Raw genomic sequence first — 16,796 nt, forward strand, 5'->3', positions numbered from 1 at the left:
GCGGCTCCACCTCAAGAATGAAGATGGGTCTGGACACCTACACAACCTCCTGACCAGCCTTCAGGGGTTCATTGTTGAACATTGACAGATCAGGTCTACCTGAAAAGTAAAACCTGGCTCCTGTCATTTCCGCGCCCTTACCATGCCCTGTGGAAGTGGACGTTACCACAATTCTGGTGGAACCAACAGTAACTGTTTGAGTGGTATGTGATTCGGAACCATCTTTAGTCTTGCACATGAAGGCAGTCTCCGAAACCACATGCCCCCTTCATGTTTGCTAAAGCGGTGCTGCTGTTGCTCTCCCACTCTCGTGAAGTCACCCTAACCTTCATGCTGGTCATGTACCACCTGGATTACTACTCCTGGGCACTGGTCTCCTCAGACTGTCTAGCTGCAAATTACAGAGTCTGAAAATATGCAACTTTCCTGTTTTTTGGATTGAAACTACTGGATTATGCTACACCCAGACCAGGATACCTCCCTTAATTTACAGCAATAGAAAGAATTAACCTTTAAAATATTTGCCCTGTAGACAAGCATTCCATGGGTTAAACTTCCTTGTAAAAGCATTTGTTCATTACCTTGCAACAAGGTCAAGGTGAAATTTAAATTATGGTGGCATAAGTGGTGTAATTTTGTCTCACACTTGTTATGAGAACTTTCCAAAACTTCATAATTGTGTTATATTATGTACTTGCAGCACCGCTCAAGCATAATAATAGCATGGGTGCGCATGCGTCCTCACGTCTAAAATTGATGTCAGGATGTATTGTCCTTCAAATATAGTGCTAAATGACGGATTTGCATTTCATGTAATTATAGGTAATTATAGAATGTTGGGATGATGTGAGCTTCATTGAAGAAAACGGAGTAGCTTCGGGCTTATAATAGCTGGTATAAGCCCGCAGCTCCAACGTTTAACCCTTAGTGGAGGGAATGTTCTAGTAGCCTTAAAGCACTTCTGCCACAATCTATTCCGATTTTTAAAGGCCTCCTTCCTCTTCATAGGCCTTAGCCTGCGGTTTGGGCCTATAACTCAGGTTCAGGGCCATTAACAACTGGTCTAGCTGTCAGCAGCAGGCTATAAGCCTATATTGAGTAAACTCACAGAATTTTTCTGAAATTCTGTAAACACATTTTAGACACCCCTACTTCCACATAGAATCCTCAGTTATGTGAACTGGTGACTAATGTCTATTTAAGAGGTTTTATAAACCACGGAGCACACCTACCTGTATCTTGGCAGTAGAATCCACAACTCAGAAAATCCCAGCTGGTGTTACTCAACCAAAGAGATTTGGTAAATGATTGTAAGAAAATGGCTTATTAGTTGAGGAGTATGGGAGTCTTTCTCAAGTAACGAGCCCATAATCTAGCCCCAACACAAAAGTTCAATACATTAGCCTGTGCTCAACACCCGGCAGCCAGGGCACAGTTTAGACAGGCTTAATTTAAAGACAATTATGGAAATCATTTAGCAGTACCAAAACACTTTAAAAGCTGAAACACAACACATTAAAATCAAAAGAACCAATTTTTGAAATAATAGAATTAATTTCAATTAGAAAAATTACTCAAAAGTGATTAGAACCCAATATGGAGAGCCAGGATTTTAGTGCAAAAAGCACCAAGAAAAAGTAAATCACCAATTAGAAGTTACAGTTTGTGGTTAATTAGGACCTATGCTTGGTTTCGGGCAGACCGAAATGGAGCACGGGTCAGATATACCAAGAGGGTCATCCCAGTCAAACTTTTTACCTTATGATTTAGAGTTTGGTGGAGAGAGTACTCCATCAAAAAAGTGACCGAGTACATTGTCCTAAAATCTCTTGGTCTGCCCTCCCTATTAAGAGTTGTCAAAAGGCTTACTCCGATGGCCGGATGGATTGCTGGCCAATGTAGCAAGGGCAGTAACCTGCCCTTCCTATTTAAAACAAATGTATTTTTTTTTCTGTCCATCAATGTCAGCAAGAAACTCCCTGGGCTCTGTGGTCATTGCGTACTTCTTTTTCAGGTTGGATCTGGTGAACTTCTCTCAAAGTCAGATAGCGTTGGATGAGATTCTGCTAAAGCTGTTAGTTTTGTCAGGAAAAGCTCTAGGAAAATGCCTCTTTCAGTTTGTTATATCCATGCAGCCATACAGAAGGTTGGCCAATTGAACCTTGGAGTCCACATCTCTGTCCTACATACAAGTGGGACCAGGCCCAGCCACACAGGTCACATACAGAAGGTCCAGTCTTCTTCTGTTCATTCATAGGTCCAGATGTGTTTTAGGGAGCTGTGGGTGAGGTGCCACGTTTGAACAATACACTGGTTCTGTCACCACTTCTACCACTGGTTCTACCGCCTCTTCTACCACTGGTTCTACCACCACTTCTAACACTGGTTTACCACTGGTTCTATCACTGCTTCTGTCACCGCTTCTACCTCTGGTTCTACCACCATTCTATTGTAGGTTCTACCACTGGTTCTGTCACAGCTTCTACCACTGGTTCTACCACTACTTCTACCAATGGTTCTCCCGCTGACTATACCATCTCTTCTGCCATTGGTTCTACCACTGGTTCTGCCACTGCTTCTACCACTGCTTCGACCACTGCTTCTACCACTGCTTCTACCACCGCTTCTACCACTGGTTCTAAAACTGCTTCGACCACTGCTTCTACCACTGATTCTACCACTGGTTCTGCCACCGTTTCTACCTTCGAATCTACCACTAGTTATACAACCTCTTCTATCACTGCTTCTACCACTGGTTCTACCAACGCTTCTACCACTGGTTCTACCACCACTTCTAACACTGGTTTACCACTGGTTCTATCACTGCTTCTGTCACCGCTTCTACCTCTGGTTCTACCACCATTCTATTGTAGGTTCTACCACTGGTTCTGTCACAGCTTCTACCACTGGTTCTACCACTACTTCTACCAATGGTTCTCCCGCTGACTATACCATCTCTTCTGCCATTGGTTCTACCACTGGTTCTGCCACTGCTTCTACCACTGCTTCGACCACTGCTTCTACCACTGCTTCTACCACCGCTTCTACCACTGGTTCTAAAACTGCTTCGACCACTGCTTCTACCACTGATTCTACCACTGGTTCTGCCACCGTTTCTACCTCCGAATCTACCACTAGTTATACAACCTCTTCTATCACTGCTTCTACCACTGGTTCTACCAATGCTTCTACCACTGGTTCTACCACCACTTCTACAGCTGGTTCTACCACTGGTTCTACCACCGCTTCTACCACTGGTTCTGGCACTGGTTCTTCCACAGCTTCTACCAGCGCAATAGATGTTGCCGGTAAGATGGCTGCTTGCTAGGCAGCTCTGCCGACCAAGCACTTGGATCTGGCATTATCCTGCAGTGAGTCGTGACTCCGCACTCACAGAAAACAGTTCTGTACACGGAACACCTGGGCAGCTATCTGGCTAGCCGCGGGCACCCGAGGTCACCGACGGATCAGAGATCTGGCATCTACTAGCAGCGATCGCGGCAGCTCCTCCTCAAAATGGTGGCTGACGGTGGTGCCGGGCACTAGCGGCACTGCACTGCAGCTGGATCCCTGATGGTTTACTCGAATATGAGGCCCTTGGAACTTGCCGAGCATTTCGAGTACAGGTTGATACCTATGGAGCGAGCGGCGAGCGGAACCAGCAGGCAACGGAGAGTGCCTGTCTGACCCCAGGACACCTAATAAGATAAGTGATGTGTGTTAGTTGGAAGGAGGTTGGCGGCGGCCCGCAGCAGGGCAAGGAATGGTGCAGCGGCTGTCGCAGAGGAAATAGCTGCGTTGGCCTGAGGGTCTGGGCTGGGTGGGAAAGACCGCCAGGATTCAATCGATTGTGCCTGAACCTAAAATGGCGGTCCCAGGTCACCCGGCCAGATGAGTGCTGCGCGCCGGATGGTAAGAGCGCAGCAGCGGTGGCAGGACAAAGAACTGTTCAGCGGGGTCCGTGGAGAAGTTATATTCACTATGCTGAGGGTCTATGCCAGGCAGAAGCCTTAACCCTAAAATAGTGGTCAAGGGAGTCCATGCATTGCAGGCAAATACGAGGGATGACACCACACCTATCTCCACACTGTATTGAGAGGGCCTCTTGGGACAGAATTAGAAACAGAGGGAGAAACCAATCAATCAATCAATCAATCAGAGCATTTGTATAGCACACTACTCACCCGGAGGGTCTCAAGGCGCTGGGGGGGGGGGGTCCCCCTACTGCTCGAATAGCCAGGTCTTGAGCTGCTTCCTGAAGGCGAGGTGGTCCTGGGTCAGGCGGAGGTGGGTCGGAAGGGAGTTCCAAGTCTTGGCGGCCAGGTAGGAGAAGGACCTTCCTCCTGTGGTGGCTCTTCGGATGCGGGGGACGGCGGCGAGGGCGTGGCTGGTCGATCGAAGCTGGCGCGTGGGAGCGTAGAAGTTGAGGTGGCTGTTGAGGTATCCTGGTCCTTGGTTGTGTAGGGCTTTGTGTGCGTGGGTGAGGAGCCGGAAGGTGATTCTCTTGCTGACGGGGAGCCAGTGCAGGTCTCTCAGGTGTCCGGAGATGTGGCTGCGGCGGGGGATGTCCAGGATGAGTCGTGCTGAGGTGTTCTGGATCCGCTGGAGTCTCTTCTGGAGTTTGGCGGTGGTTCCGGCGTAGAGGGAGTTGCCGTAGTCCAGACGGCTGGTGACGAGGGCCTGTGATGTATTCCTATAGGTTCTGTATCGATCCCCCTATTTCTGACCCTATTCTGGTTAACAAGTTAACTAGCAGCCAGACCATGATGCAGAAAACCCCCATGATGCAGGAACCGTTATCTGATAAAGCCACACTACGGCACAGGAACGTGTTATCTGATTAGGTCATAACGCTTGCCATCTAATTAGACAAGTGATATTCCTCTAGCCCCTGATAAGGCATACGGAGTTCTCAAAACAAATCAAACCTATGACAACCTGGGAAAAACCCTGCGGCCATTGTTTTGATTTCACCGAGAACTTCAGCAAAAGAATGTGCTAACGACCAGGTCGTATGACATCCTTATTGACGTATCTATGTCCATCCTTACGTCAATCTCGGCACCTTAAAGGTATAAATATTACCGATATTGCCCTATGCAAACACACGCGGTGGTGACGAGATCGGAGCAGCCAGACTTGCCGAAGCCCAGAGCAGAGCAGACCCCGCTGGCGCAGCCCCGCCTTCCTGACGCGCTGAGAACGACACGCTGCATTCTCCTGCCGAGAAATCCAGCTCCGGCGCTTCCGGGTAGCCCTCGCAGGCAGCCTGGAATATCGAGACCAGAGACGAGAGATACCATCCCTCATTCATCCTAGATTCCAGGTACAGAACTGAATAACCCCTCGCAGAGAATTCTTTAGCCAGTCTGTTGGAAATGGGATCCCCGGCTGGCCAGGGCTTTCGCCAAAGTCAGTCAGAGACCACCACACCCAAGTCAGGGCAAGGGAGTTACACGCCAAGATAACCCCTACTCACCCTCTAGGTAACGTGGCGCGAGCAGCAAGGCTAAACTTGGAGGCGATGTAAGTTAAGTATTTGCGCACGCACCCCAGCAACAACAACCAAAGGCCCACCACAAAGGAAACTCCACACAAGGTTATATAAAAATAGCCTTTGTATTACACCAAAACACATTAGATAAAACACACTTTACAATGTGCCAGAGGCACGGGCAGAATTTACAAGGGATTATTTACAAGACAGGGCCACCTGGACCACTGTCAGGAATCAGCACTTTTAGAAGTAACAATACAATACTTGTAGGCCTAGAACTTAGAACATAGCCTATCAGACAGTACCTTCCGTCCTGGTTGCACGGGATAATGCGAGTGACCTCCTTAGTAAGCTTGAGCGGGCGACCCAGCGAAGCGGCGCGGCTCAGGGTAGAGCGGCGCTGCTCGAGGCTTGGACGGGCTGCCGGCACAGTACAAGCGTTTCTCTGGGGCGACCAATGTGTGCGGCTCAGAAGAGGAGGGGGAGGCAGGATGCGGGCGACCCAGCGAAGCGGCGCGGCTCAGGGGAGAGCGGCGCTGCTCGAGGCTTGGACGGGCTGCCGGCACGAGCTGCCGAGGGGAACGAGCGAGGCACACTTCAGCGAGGCCCCAGGGGCCCAGGGAGATCAGACAAGTCCCATCAATTTGGCAGGGAAGGCACCATAGAGTCCACTGGTCCTGGGACTCTGGTCAGGGGGCAAGCTTAGTATCAAGCCCTTGGGATCACTTATAACAGAAGATCACTGTAACACAAAATAGGACATAAAGCACAAAACCAGTACCCACTGGTAACTGGTAAGTCCCCCCTACGCAATCCTAACCACCCTAGGAACAGGTCACGCAGGGAACCAGGACCTTACTAGCACCACCTGCACTAGCAAGAACAACCACCTCAGTATCACAATACAAGTAGGGGCCTAGACCTGGGGACAAAACACATGATGCAGAACCTACATTCAGCGGTGTAAGGAACACATGACGCATCAACACACGTTCAGCGGTGTAGGGAACAGGGCACATAAAGTATCAACAACACATTCAGAGGTGCAGAACACAGGGTGCGCAAAACATACTACACATTGTACATTTCCTAACACCCAAAAGCAATAGGACATAGATCACAACAGCATCTAAACCTTTAGCGTAGAACTCACAAAGTCCAGGTTGCGCCACTGCGCCAAGACCTAAACGTAGCAGCTGCCCACTACTTGCTGGGCAACTGAGGGACAGGACATGGGGGCCTAAACGCTGCAGCTGGCACTAAGTGCTGCGCAGCTGGGGAAAGGCCAGGGATGAAGGAGTGCGCCTCACTCCCAAGTCCATAGAACACAGGTCCCTAGGGAAAGAAATACCTACACGGTGCAGCTGCCCACTACTTGCTGGGCAGCTGGAAACAAATCTGCGCCAGGGCTCTCACTAGCCCTCTTGGAGAAGGACTGCGCAAAAAGGTTGGAGCCCTCTGGCTCGGAAGGAACAACAGTGCATGGGAGCCCTCTAGGCTCTAGAATCAACTGGCTCCTAAACTCCTCCTGCCCCCAGGAGGTGGCTTTACATACGGGCATCCCTGGGGGGGCCACGGGGCTCTAGGGAACAACTATGCCCCAAACTGGGATATTACTGATCCCTGAGGACCCTACTGGGCCCTTTTAGAAGATGTCCCCCAATCGTTGGAGCTTCTAGGCTCTGGGCAATAGTATTGATAACACGTTGGGGCAGCCCACTGCCATCCGGGGCCGCCCTGCAGGTACCCCTGAGGCTGCGCTATCTACTGGTGCATAAACACACCCGGAGCCCCCAGAACACTCACCGGGCGTCTCTCCTCCGGGGCGCCAGCGCGGGACTCTGCCTCCGGGGCTCCCCTCACTCCTGGGAGCCCCGCCACGCGACATCCGGCGCCAACAGGGGGCATCTTCACCCGGTCCCCCATCTCGGGACCGGGACTCGGCAAGTGGAGCCCTCAAGGCTCCGGGCTCCTCTCCTCCGGCCGGGCGCCCTGGCCAATCACAGCGCGGCGGCGGGCGGGACTTCCTTCAGCAACCCGGAAGTCCCGCCTACAGTCAGGCGCGATGCCGCCTGACTTCCGGTTTTGCCCGCGGCTGCGGCGGTGATTTCTCGGGGCATAGCAAGGGGTGGCACCCTCGAGATTAATAAAAACCAACACAGCGAGGTGGGCACTCGCCAATTAATTAAATAAACGGGGTGGCACCCGTATTTAAGAAGAAAGTGCAACGAAGCACTCTGGGGCACCAGAGGGGCAGGAGCGCTTCCCTCAGAGGGAAAACGACAGCGCTCTGCCCAGGCATGAAAAATAAAACGCTCACAGCGCTAGCAGGACACAAAGCGCTCCAATGCGCTAGGGACAGCACACAAGCGCTTCCAGGCGCTAGAAGCCACCAGTCAAGCGCTCCCAGCACCACTAGACAGGACAAAGGGCCTCCAGGCGCCTCAGGGGAACACAAGTCCAGCAAAAGTCCAAGCACAGCGCTAGAGGGGAATAAACAGCGCTCCCAAGCGCTATAAGGGACCAAAGTCCAGCAAAGCTCTTCAGAAGTCCAGGGGCTGGGCAGGGCCCAGGGGAGGCAAGCCTTCCCCCTGGGCCCAAGCAGCAGCACGCCCCTGGCAGATTCAAGCAGCAAACAAGAACCTTTTCATGGGGTCACAGCCCCTCTTTTATACACCTTTTCCCTTTGTCTTTAGGTGCAGGGTGGGGGCAGAACCAGTCGCAGCTGGTCTGGGAGTACTGTTGATGGCCCAATCACCCATTCTATTCACAGGCAGGGCTAGGGTCATCAGTCACACCACAGGGGGGCGGAGCCAGCTTTGTGTGGGGAAAACCCAGCCCATCCAGGACACAGGTACACTCCTCCCACACATCACTCATGCTAATCTCCCACTCACCACCGGGGCAGACCCACACAGACTTCCTGGAGCCTGGCATCCCAGCCAGCTCCAGCCAATCACACGCCAGCACCCTCACAGCACACGTACAGCCATGTCTAGAAATGGCGCTTCCCTACTAGACACATACATGCGGCATACACCATCTCGCAGCATTCACTCCCCCGAGTTCACACATACCAAACTTGACCATGCACACCTCACGCACCAGGAACTACCAGGGACACAGACATTCCCCATGCATTCCTATGGGAGGGCAGGCCAATCTCACACACGCACTCAGGGAGAGCACGCACTTTACCCTGCGCCACCGTGTCAAAGTGCGCAAAGACCAGAAATCACTATAATTTCAAGGCAAAAAGTTCAGGGGTGACCCTGCCAGAAGGCCCAAGTCCAACACAGTCACTTGGCAAAACAAACTTAACTTAAACTGTTACTTTCCATTCCCGCCCACCTATTAGGCTTAGGTCAGGTACACGGGGTAGGCGTAGCTAGAAACACCAGTTGAGTACGTTTAGTCAAATGTATATGTGTATAGATCTATTTTATTCATTTTAAAACTTCATATGGCTTAGAAACCATATCAATGTTTTTACAGTATTATTTTATACTTCTGCTTTTAATGTATGCACTTTACTTAACCATAAGTATTGCAATAATATCGATCCATTTCTCTTGTATGAGAAAAGAGACTGATCAATAAATACCATCTTTTATTGAACACGCCCGTCTCTTCCTTTTCTCTACAATCTGGTGAGACTAAGAATGCACGTACTGACTGAGTAAAATAAGTCGTCTTTTGTTTTCACACGACTCTAGAGATACACTCTTGATTAGGGGAGAGCAAAGTTGTCATGTTCTGTGGTTGTCAGAAACTAAATCCCTTCTTGTCTATCCAGGGAGGTTCAACTCCTCCTTGCCTATTCGAGAAAGTTTCTAGTGAACTCTGAGCTAGCTGGCAAACCCAAAACTTTAAGTCTAATATCGACAGTAGTAGTCCTAGTTAACGTCTGGTCTAGGCCTATACTATTGAAGGTATTATTCCAATGCGCAGAGCCTATTGGGATAATAGGAACTACACTACAGGCCTGGGTGACCGTCTTCCTGGTCTCGGTGGGGATCCATCCGAAGATCTTGCGTAGCATTCGCAGGATGTGGAAGCACGAAGAGGAGACGGCGTTGACTTGTCTGGTCATGGAGAGGGAGGAGTCCAGGATGAAGCCCAGGTTGCGTGCGTGGTCAGTTGGTTTGGGTGCGCTGCCCAGGGCGGGGGGCCACCAGGAGTCGTCCCAGGCGGAGGGTGAGGATCCCAGGATGAGGACTTCCGTCTTGTCTGAGTTCAGTTTCAGGCGGCTGTTCGACATCCATTTGGCTACTTCTGTCATCCCTTCGTGCAGGTTGGCTCTGGCGGTGGCGGGGTCGTTAGTGAGGGAGAGGATCAGCTGGGTGTCGTCGGCGTAGGAGATGATGTTCAGGTTGTGCTGGCGTGCGATGGCTGCGAGGGGGCTCATGTAGACGTTGAAGAGAGTTGGGCTGAGCGAGGAGCCTTGAGGGACGCCGCAGATGACTTCGGTGGCCTCGGATCTGAACGGGGGGAGGCGGACTCTCTGTGTCCTTCCGGTGAGGAAGGAGGTGATCCACTCCAGTGCCTTCTCCTGGATTCCGAAGTTGCTGAGGCGCTGTACTAGGGTGCGGTGGCAGACAGTGTCGAAGGCCGCGGAGAGGTCCAGGAGGATGAGGGCCGCTGTTTCTCCGTTGTCGAGCAGGGCTCGGATGTCGTCTGTGGCTGTGATCAGGGCGGTCTCGGTGCTGTGGTTGGCCCGGAAGCCAGACTGCGAGAGGTCGAGGGAGAAACAGCCTGCTAATGGCAGCTGTTTCTCCCTCTGACGGTTATCACTCGACATCACGCACTCCCCTAAAGTCATGCGGACCCTGGCTCTGTTCATCATGCCGATCCTCTGCTTAGTTTGCACCCCCTTCCATCTGGATTGTAGAAAATTGTGGGGATCCTCTGAATTCGTACATCAATGTCTAATCCCCCCTTGCCTGACCTCAAGATGGTCGCCTCAGTCATTGACTCTGTGAACTCTCCATCGACAGCTGAGACCCAGCCATTTTGACTGATGCCCGGTGGAGCTACCTCGCGAGCTGAAGGGGAGATGGGCTATGGATTCCCTCCTTGGCCATCACCTACCCAGCCGGTCCTTGAGCAAACTCTCCTGCATCTCTCCTGACCTTATCTCCCTCCTCCCCTTCACTCTACTCCCTACCGCTCTACTCTTCTCTTCTTTCCAGCAATTGACCCCTGCCCTCACCCGTCCTTGCTCATAGTTCCCACCCTGTTTATCCACTGGACTTTCTTATGTGAACTTTCCCTCGTCAGCTGAGACCTAGGTATTTGACTGATGCCCGATGGATCTACACTTTTTAGCTAAGGGGAGACGGGCTCTGGATTCCCTCCTCTGTCTTCACCTACCTAGTTGGTCTTTGGGCAGACTTCCCTTCATCTCTCCTGCCGTCTTTTCCCTCATCCTCCCCCTTCACACTTCCCCCTTCCCCCCTCCTCCCTACTTCTCTCACCTTTCTTTCCTCTTTTAATGCCTTGTTTATTTTTGACGTAATGTGTAATTGTTATCATTTTCTGTAACATTGTGTAACCGAACGTAGAGCGCTCTGATACCTACAGGTCTAGCCAGAGCTATATACAACTAATTAAATAAATAAATTCCAGCGCTTCTACCACCAGTTCTCCCACTGGTACCACCACTGGTTCTCCCGTTCTGTTATACATGGTCACTGATTGAATGGACTGTAGATGGAAAGGATCTGGGCTTTCATCCAATCTTGGGCACAAGTTAAATGCAAAACCTTAAAGTCCTTTCATAGGAAGGATTCTTTTGGGATTGCCTCCTCTTGTGAGTTCCTGGGTAAAGGGTTTAGCCTGAGGTCAGGCACACCAAGGGGATGGATAGTCATTTTGTTTTTAGATCGTCATGCGCTGCTTGTTTGGGGGTGGGAGACTCCTACTGTGCGACTTGTTTGAGGTTGAGTGACTCCTACTGCGCTGCTTGTTGGAGGGGGAGGGACTCCTACTGTGCTGCTTGCTTGAGGGTGGGGGACTCCTACTGTGCTGCTTGTTTGAGGGGGAGGGACTCCTACTGTGCTGCTTGTTTGAGGGGGAGGGACTCCTACTGTGCTGCTTGTTTGAGGGAGGTGACTCCTACTGTGCTGCTTGTTTGTGGGTGGGGGACTCCTACTGTGCTGCTTGTTTGAGGGAGGTGACTCCTACTGCGCTGCTTGTTTGAGGGGGAGGGACTCCTACTGTGCTGCTTGTTTGAGGGTGGTGACTCCTACTGTGCTGCTTGTTTGTGGGTGGGGGACTCCTACTGTGCTGCTTGTTTGGGGGGGGAGGGACGCCTACCGTGCTGCTTGTTTGAGGGTGGGAGATTCTTACTGTGCTGCTTGTTTGAGGGTGAGGACTCCTACTGGTCTGCTTGTTTGAGGGTGGGGGACTCCTACTGTGCTGCTTGATGGAGGGTGGGAGATTCCTACTGTGCTGCTTGATGGAGGGTGGGAACTCCTACTGGTCTGCTTGTTTGAGGGTGGGGACTCCTACTGTGCTGCTTGTTTGAGGGTGGAGGCTCCTGCTGCTTGTTTGAGGTTGGGGACTCCTACTATGCTGCTTGTTTGAGGGTGGGGACTCCTACTGTGCTGCTTGTTTGAGGGTGGAGGCTCCTGCTGCTTGTTTGAGGTTGGGGACTCCTACTATGCTGCTTGTTTGAGGGTGGAGGCTCCTACTGTGCTGCTTGTTTGAGGGTGGGGACTCCTACTGTGCTGCTTGTTGGGGGGGGAGGGACTCCTACTGTGCTGCTTGCTTGAGGGTGAGGGACCCCTACTGTGCTGTTTATTTGAGGGTGGGGACTCCTACTGTGCTGCTTATTTGAGGTTGGGCACTCCTACTGCGCTGCTTGTTGGAGGGGGAGGGACTCCTACTGTGCTGCTTGTTTGAGGGTGAGGGACTCTTACTGTGCTGCTTGTTTGAGGGTGGGGACTCCTACTATACTGCTTATTTGAGGGTGGGGACTCCTACTGTGCTGCTTGTTTGAGGGTGAGGTACTCCTACTGTGCTGCTTGTTTGAGGGTGGGGACTCCTACTGTGCTGCCTATTTGAGGGTGGGGACTCCTACTGGTCTGCTTGCTTGAGGGTGGGGGACTCCTACCGTGCTGCTTGTTTGACGGTGGGGACTCCTACTGGTCTGATAGTTTGAGGGTGAGGGACTTCTACTGCGCTGCTTGTTGGAGGGGGGAGGGACTCCAATGTGCTGCTTGTTTGAGAGTGAGGACTCCTACTGGTCTGCTTGTTTGAGGGTGCGGGACTCCTACTGGTCTGCTTGTTTGAGGGTGGGGACTCCTACTGGTCTGATAGTTTGAGTGTGAGGGACTTCTACTGCGCTGCTTGTTGGAGGGGGGAGGGACTCCTACTGTGCTGCTTGTTGGGGGGCAGGGACTCCTACTGTGCTGCTTGTTTGAGAGTGAGGACTCCTACTGGTCTGCTCATTTGAGGGTGGGGACTCCTACTGGTCTGATAGTTTGAGGGTCAGGACTTCTACTGCGCTGCTTGTTGGAGGGGGGAGGGACTCCTACAGTTCTGCTTGTTTGAGGGTGGGGACTCCTACTGTGCTGCTTATTTGAGGGTGGGGACTCCTACTGTGCTGCTTGTTTGAGGGTGAGGGACTCCTACTGTGCTGCTTGTTTGAGGGTGGCGACTCCTACTGTGCTTCTTATTTGAGGGTGGGGACTCCTACTGAGCTGCTTGTTGAGGGGGGGGTTGACTCCTACTGTGCTGCTTGTTTGAGGGTGAGGGACTCCTACTGTGCTGCTTATTTGAGGGTGGGGACTCCTACTGTGCTGCTTGTTTGAGGGTGAGGGACTCCTACTGTGCTGCTTGTTTGAGGGTGGCGACTCCTACTGTGCTTCTTATTTGAGGGTGGGGACTCCTACTGAGCTGCTTGTTGAGGGGGGGGTTGACTCCTACTGTGCTGCTTGTTTGAGGGTGAGGGACTCCTACTGTGCTGCTTGTTTGAGGGTGGGGACTCCTACTGTGCTTCTTATTTGAGGGTGGGGACTCCTACTGAGCTGCTTGTTGAGGGGGGATTGACTCCTACTGTGCTGCTTGTTTGAGGGTGGGGACGCCTACTGTGAACCTTGTTTGAGGGTGGGGACACCTACTGTGAACCTTGTTGGAGGGTGAGTCGCTCCTACTGTGCTGCTTGTTTCCAGGGGGAGGGACTCCTACTGTGCTGATTGTTTCAGGGTGGGGACTCCTACTGTGCTGCTTGCTTGAGGGTGGGGGACTCCTACTGTGCTGCTTGTTTCAGGGTGGGGACTCCTACTGTGCTGCTTGTTTGAGGGTGAGGGACTCCTACTGTGCTGCTTGTTTCAGGGTGGGGACTCCTACTGTGCTGATTGTTTGAGGGTGAGGGACTCCTACTGTGCTGCTTGTTTGAGGGTGAGGGACTCCTACTGTGCTGCTTGTTTCAGGGTGGGGACTCCTACTGTGCTGCTTGTTGGAGGGAGGGGGCTCCTACTGTGCTGCTTGTTTCCAGGGGGAGGGACTCCTACTGTGCTGATTGTTTCAGGGTGGGGACTCCTACTGTGCTGCTTGCTTGAGGGTGGGGGACTCCTACTGTGCTGCATGTTTGAGGGTGAGGGACCCCTAATGTGCTGCTTGTTTGAGGGTGAGGGACTCCTACTGTGCTGCATGTTTGAGGGTGAGGGACTCCTACTGCGCTGCTTGTTTGAGGGTGAGGGACTCCTACTGTGCTGCTTGTTTCAGGGTGGGGACTCCTACTGTGCTGCTTGTTTGAGGGTGAGGGACTCCTACTGTGCTGCTTGTTTCAGGGTGGGGACTCCTACTGTGCTGCTTGTTTGAGGGAGGGGGCTCCTACTGTGCTGCTTGTTTCAGGGTGGGGACTCCTACTGTGCTGCTTGTTTGAGGGTGAGGGACTCCTACTGTGCTGCTTGTTTCAGGGTGGGGACTCCTACTGTGTTGCTTGTTTGGGGGTGGGAGACTCCTACTGTGCTGCTTGTTTGGGGGTGGGGGACTCCTACTGTGCGGCTTGTTTGAGGGTGAGGGGCTCCTGCTGTGCTGCTTGTTTGAGGGTGGTGACTCCTACTGTGCTGCTTGTTTGTGGGTGGGGGACTCCTACTGTGCTGCTTGTTTGAGGGGGAGGGACTCCTACTGTGCTGCTTGTTTGAGGGTGAGGGACTCCTACTGTGCTGCTTGTTTGAGGGTGGTGACTCCTACTGTGCTGCTTGTTTGTGGGTGGGGGACTCCTACTGTGCTGCTTGTTTGAGGGGGAGGGACTCCTACTGTGCTGCTTGTTTGAGGGTGAGGGACTCCTACTGTGATCCTTGTTTGAGGGTGAGGGACTCCTACTGTGCTGCTTGTTTGAGGGGGGAGGGACTCCTACTGCGCGGCCTATTTGAAGGTGAGGGACTCCTACTGCGCTGCTTGTTTGAGGGTGAGGGACTCGTACAGCGCTACTTGTTTGAGGGTGAGGGACTCCTACTGCGCTGATTGTTTGAAGGGGGAGGGACTCCTACAGCGCTGCTTGTTTGAGGGTGAGGGACTCCTATTGTGCTGCTTGTTTGAGGGTGGGGACTCCTACTGGTCTGCTTGTTTGAGGGTGAGGGACTCCTACTGTGCTGCTTGTTTGAGGGGGAGGGACTCCTACTGTGCTGCTTGTTTGAGGGTGGGGACTCCTACTGAGCTGCTTGTTGAGGGGGAGGGACTCCTACTGCTCTGCTTGTTTAAGGGTGAAGGACTGCCACTGCGCTGCTTGTTTGTGGGTGGGGGACTCCTACTGTGCTGCTTGTTTGAGGGTGGGGGACTCCTGCTGCGCTGCTTGTTTGAGGGTGGGGGCTCCTACTGTGCTGCTTGTTTGAGGGTGAGGGACTCCTACTGTGCTGCTTGTTTGAGGGTGAGGGACTCCTACTGTGCTGCTTGTTTGAGGGTGAGGGACTCCTACTGTGCTGCTTGTTTGAGGGTAGGGACTCCTACTGTGCTGCTTGTTTGAGGGTGGGGGACTCCTGCTGCGCTGCTTGTTTGAGGGTGGGGGCTCCTACTGTGCTGCTTGTTTGAGGGTGAGGGACTCCTACTGTGCTGCTTGTTTGAGGGTGAGGGACTCCTACTGTGCTGCTTGTTTGAGGGTGGGGGCTCCTACTGTGCTGCTTGTTTGAGGGGGAGGGGCTCCTACTGTGCTGCTTGTTTGAGGGTGAGGGACTCCTACTGTGCTGCTTGTTTGAGGGTGAGGGACTCCTACTGTGCTGCTTGTTTGAGGGTGGGGACGCCTACTGTGCTGCTTGTTTGAGGGTGAGGGACTCCTACTGTGCTGCTTGTTTGAGGGTGAGGGACTCCTACTGTGCTGCTTGTTTGAGGGTGGGGGCTCCTACTGTGCTGCTTGTTTGAGGGTGAGGGACTCCTACTGTGCTGCTTGTTTGAGGGTGGGGGCTCCTACTGTGCTGCTTGTTTGAGGGTGAGGACTCCTACTGTGCTGCTTGTTTGAGGGGGGAGGGACTCCTACTGTGCTGCTTGTTTGAGGGGGAGGGGCTCCTACTGTGCTGCTTGTTTGAGGGGGAGGGGCTCCTACTGTGATCCTTGTTTGAGGGTGGGAGACTCCTACTGTGCTGCTTGTTTGAGGGTGGGGGCTCCTACTGTGCTGCTTGTTTGAGGGTGAGGGACTCCTACTGCGCTGCTTGTTTGAGGGGGAGGGACTCCTACTGCGCTGCTTGTTTGAGGGTGGGTACTCCCACTGCGCTGCTTGTTTGAGAGGGGAGGGACTCTTACTGCGCTGCTTGTTTGAGGGTGGGGACTCCTACTGTGCTGCTTGTTTGAGGGTGGGGACTCCTACTGCGCTGCTTGTTTGAGGGTGAGGACTCCTACTGTGCTGCTTGTTTGAGGGGGGAGGGACTCCTACTGCGCTGCTTGTTTGAGGGGGAGGGGCTCCTACTGTGCTGCTTGTTTGAGGGGGAGGGGCTCCTACTGTGATCCTTGTTTGAGGGTGGGAGACTCCTACTGTGCTGCTTGTTTGAGGGTGGGGGACTCCTAATGCGGTGCTTGTTTGAGGGTGGAGGCTCCTGCTGCTTGTTTGAGGGTGAGGACTCCTACTGTGCTGCTTGTTTGAGGGGGGAGGGACTCCTACTGCGCTGCTTGTTTGAGGGGGAGGGGCTCCTACTGTGATCCTTGTTTGAGGGTGGGAGACTCCTACTGTGCTGCTTGTTTGAGGGTGGGGGACTCCTAATGCGGTGCTTGTTTGAGGGTGGAGGCTCCTGCTGCTTGTTTGAGGGTGGGGGCTCCTGCTGCTTGCTTGAGGGTGAGGGACTCCTACTTCAAGCCATGA

Source organism: Lissotriton helveticus, chromosome 11 (assembly GCF_964261635.1).
Source record: "Lissotriton helveticus chromosome 11, aLisHel1.1, whole genome shotgun sequence".
Taxonomy (NCBI): Eukaryota; Metazoa; Chordata; class Amphibia; order Caudata; family Salamandridae; genus Lissotriton; species Lissotriton helveticus.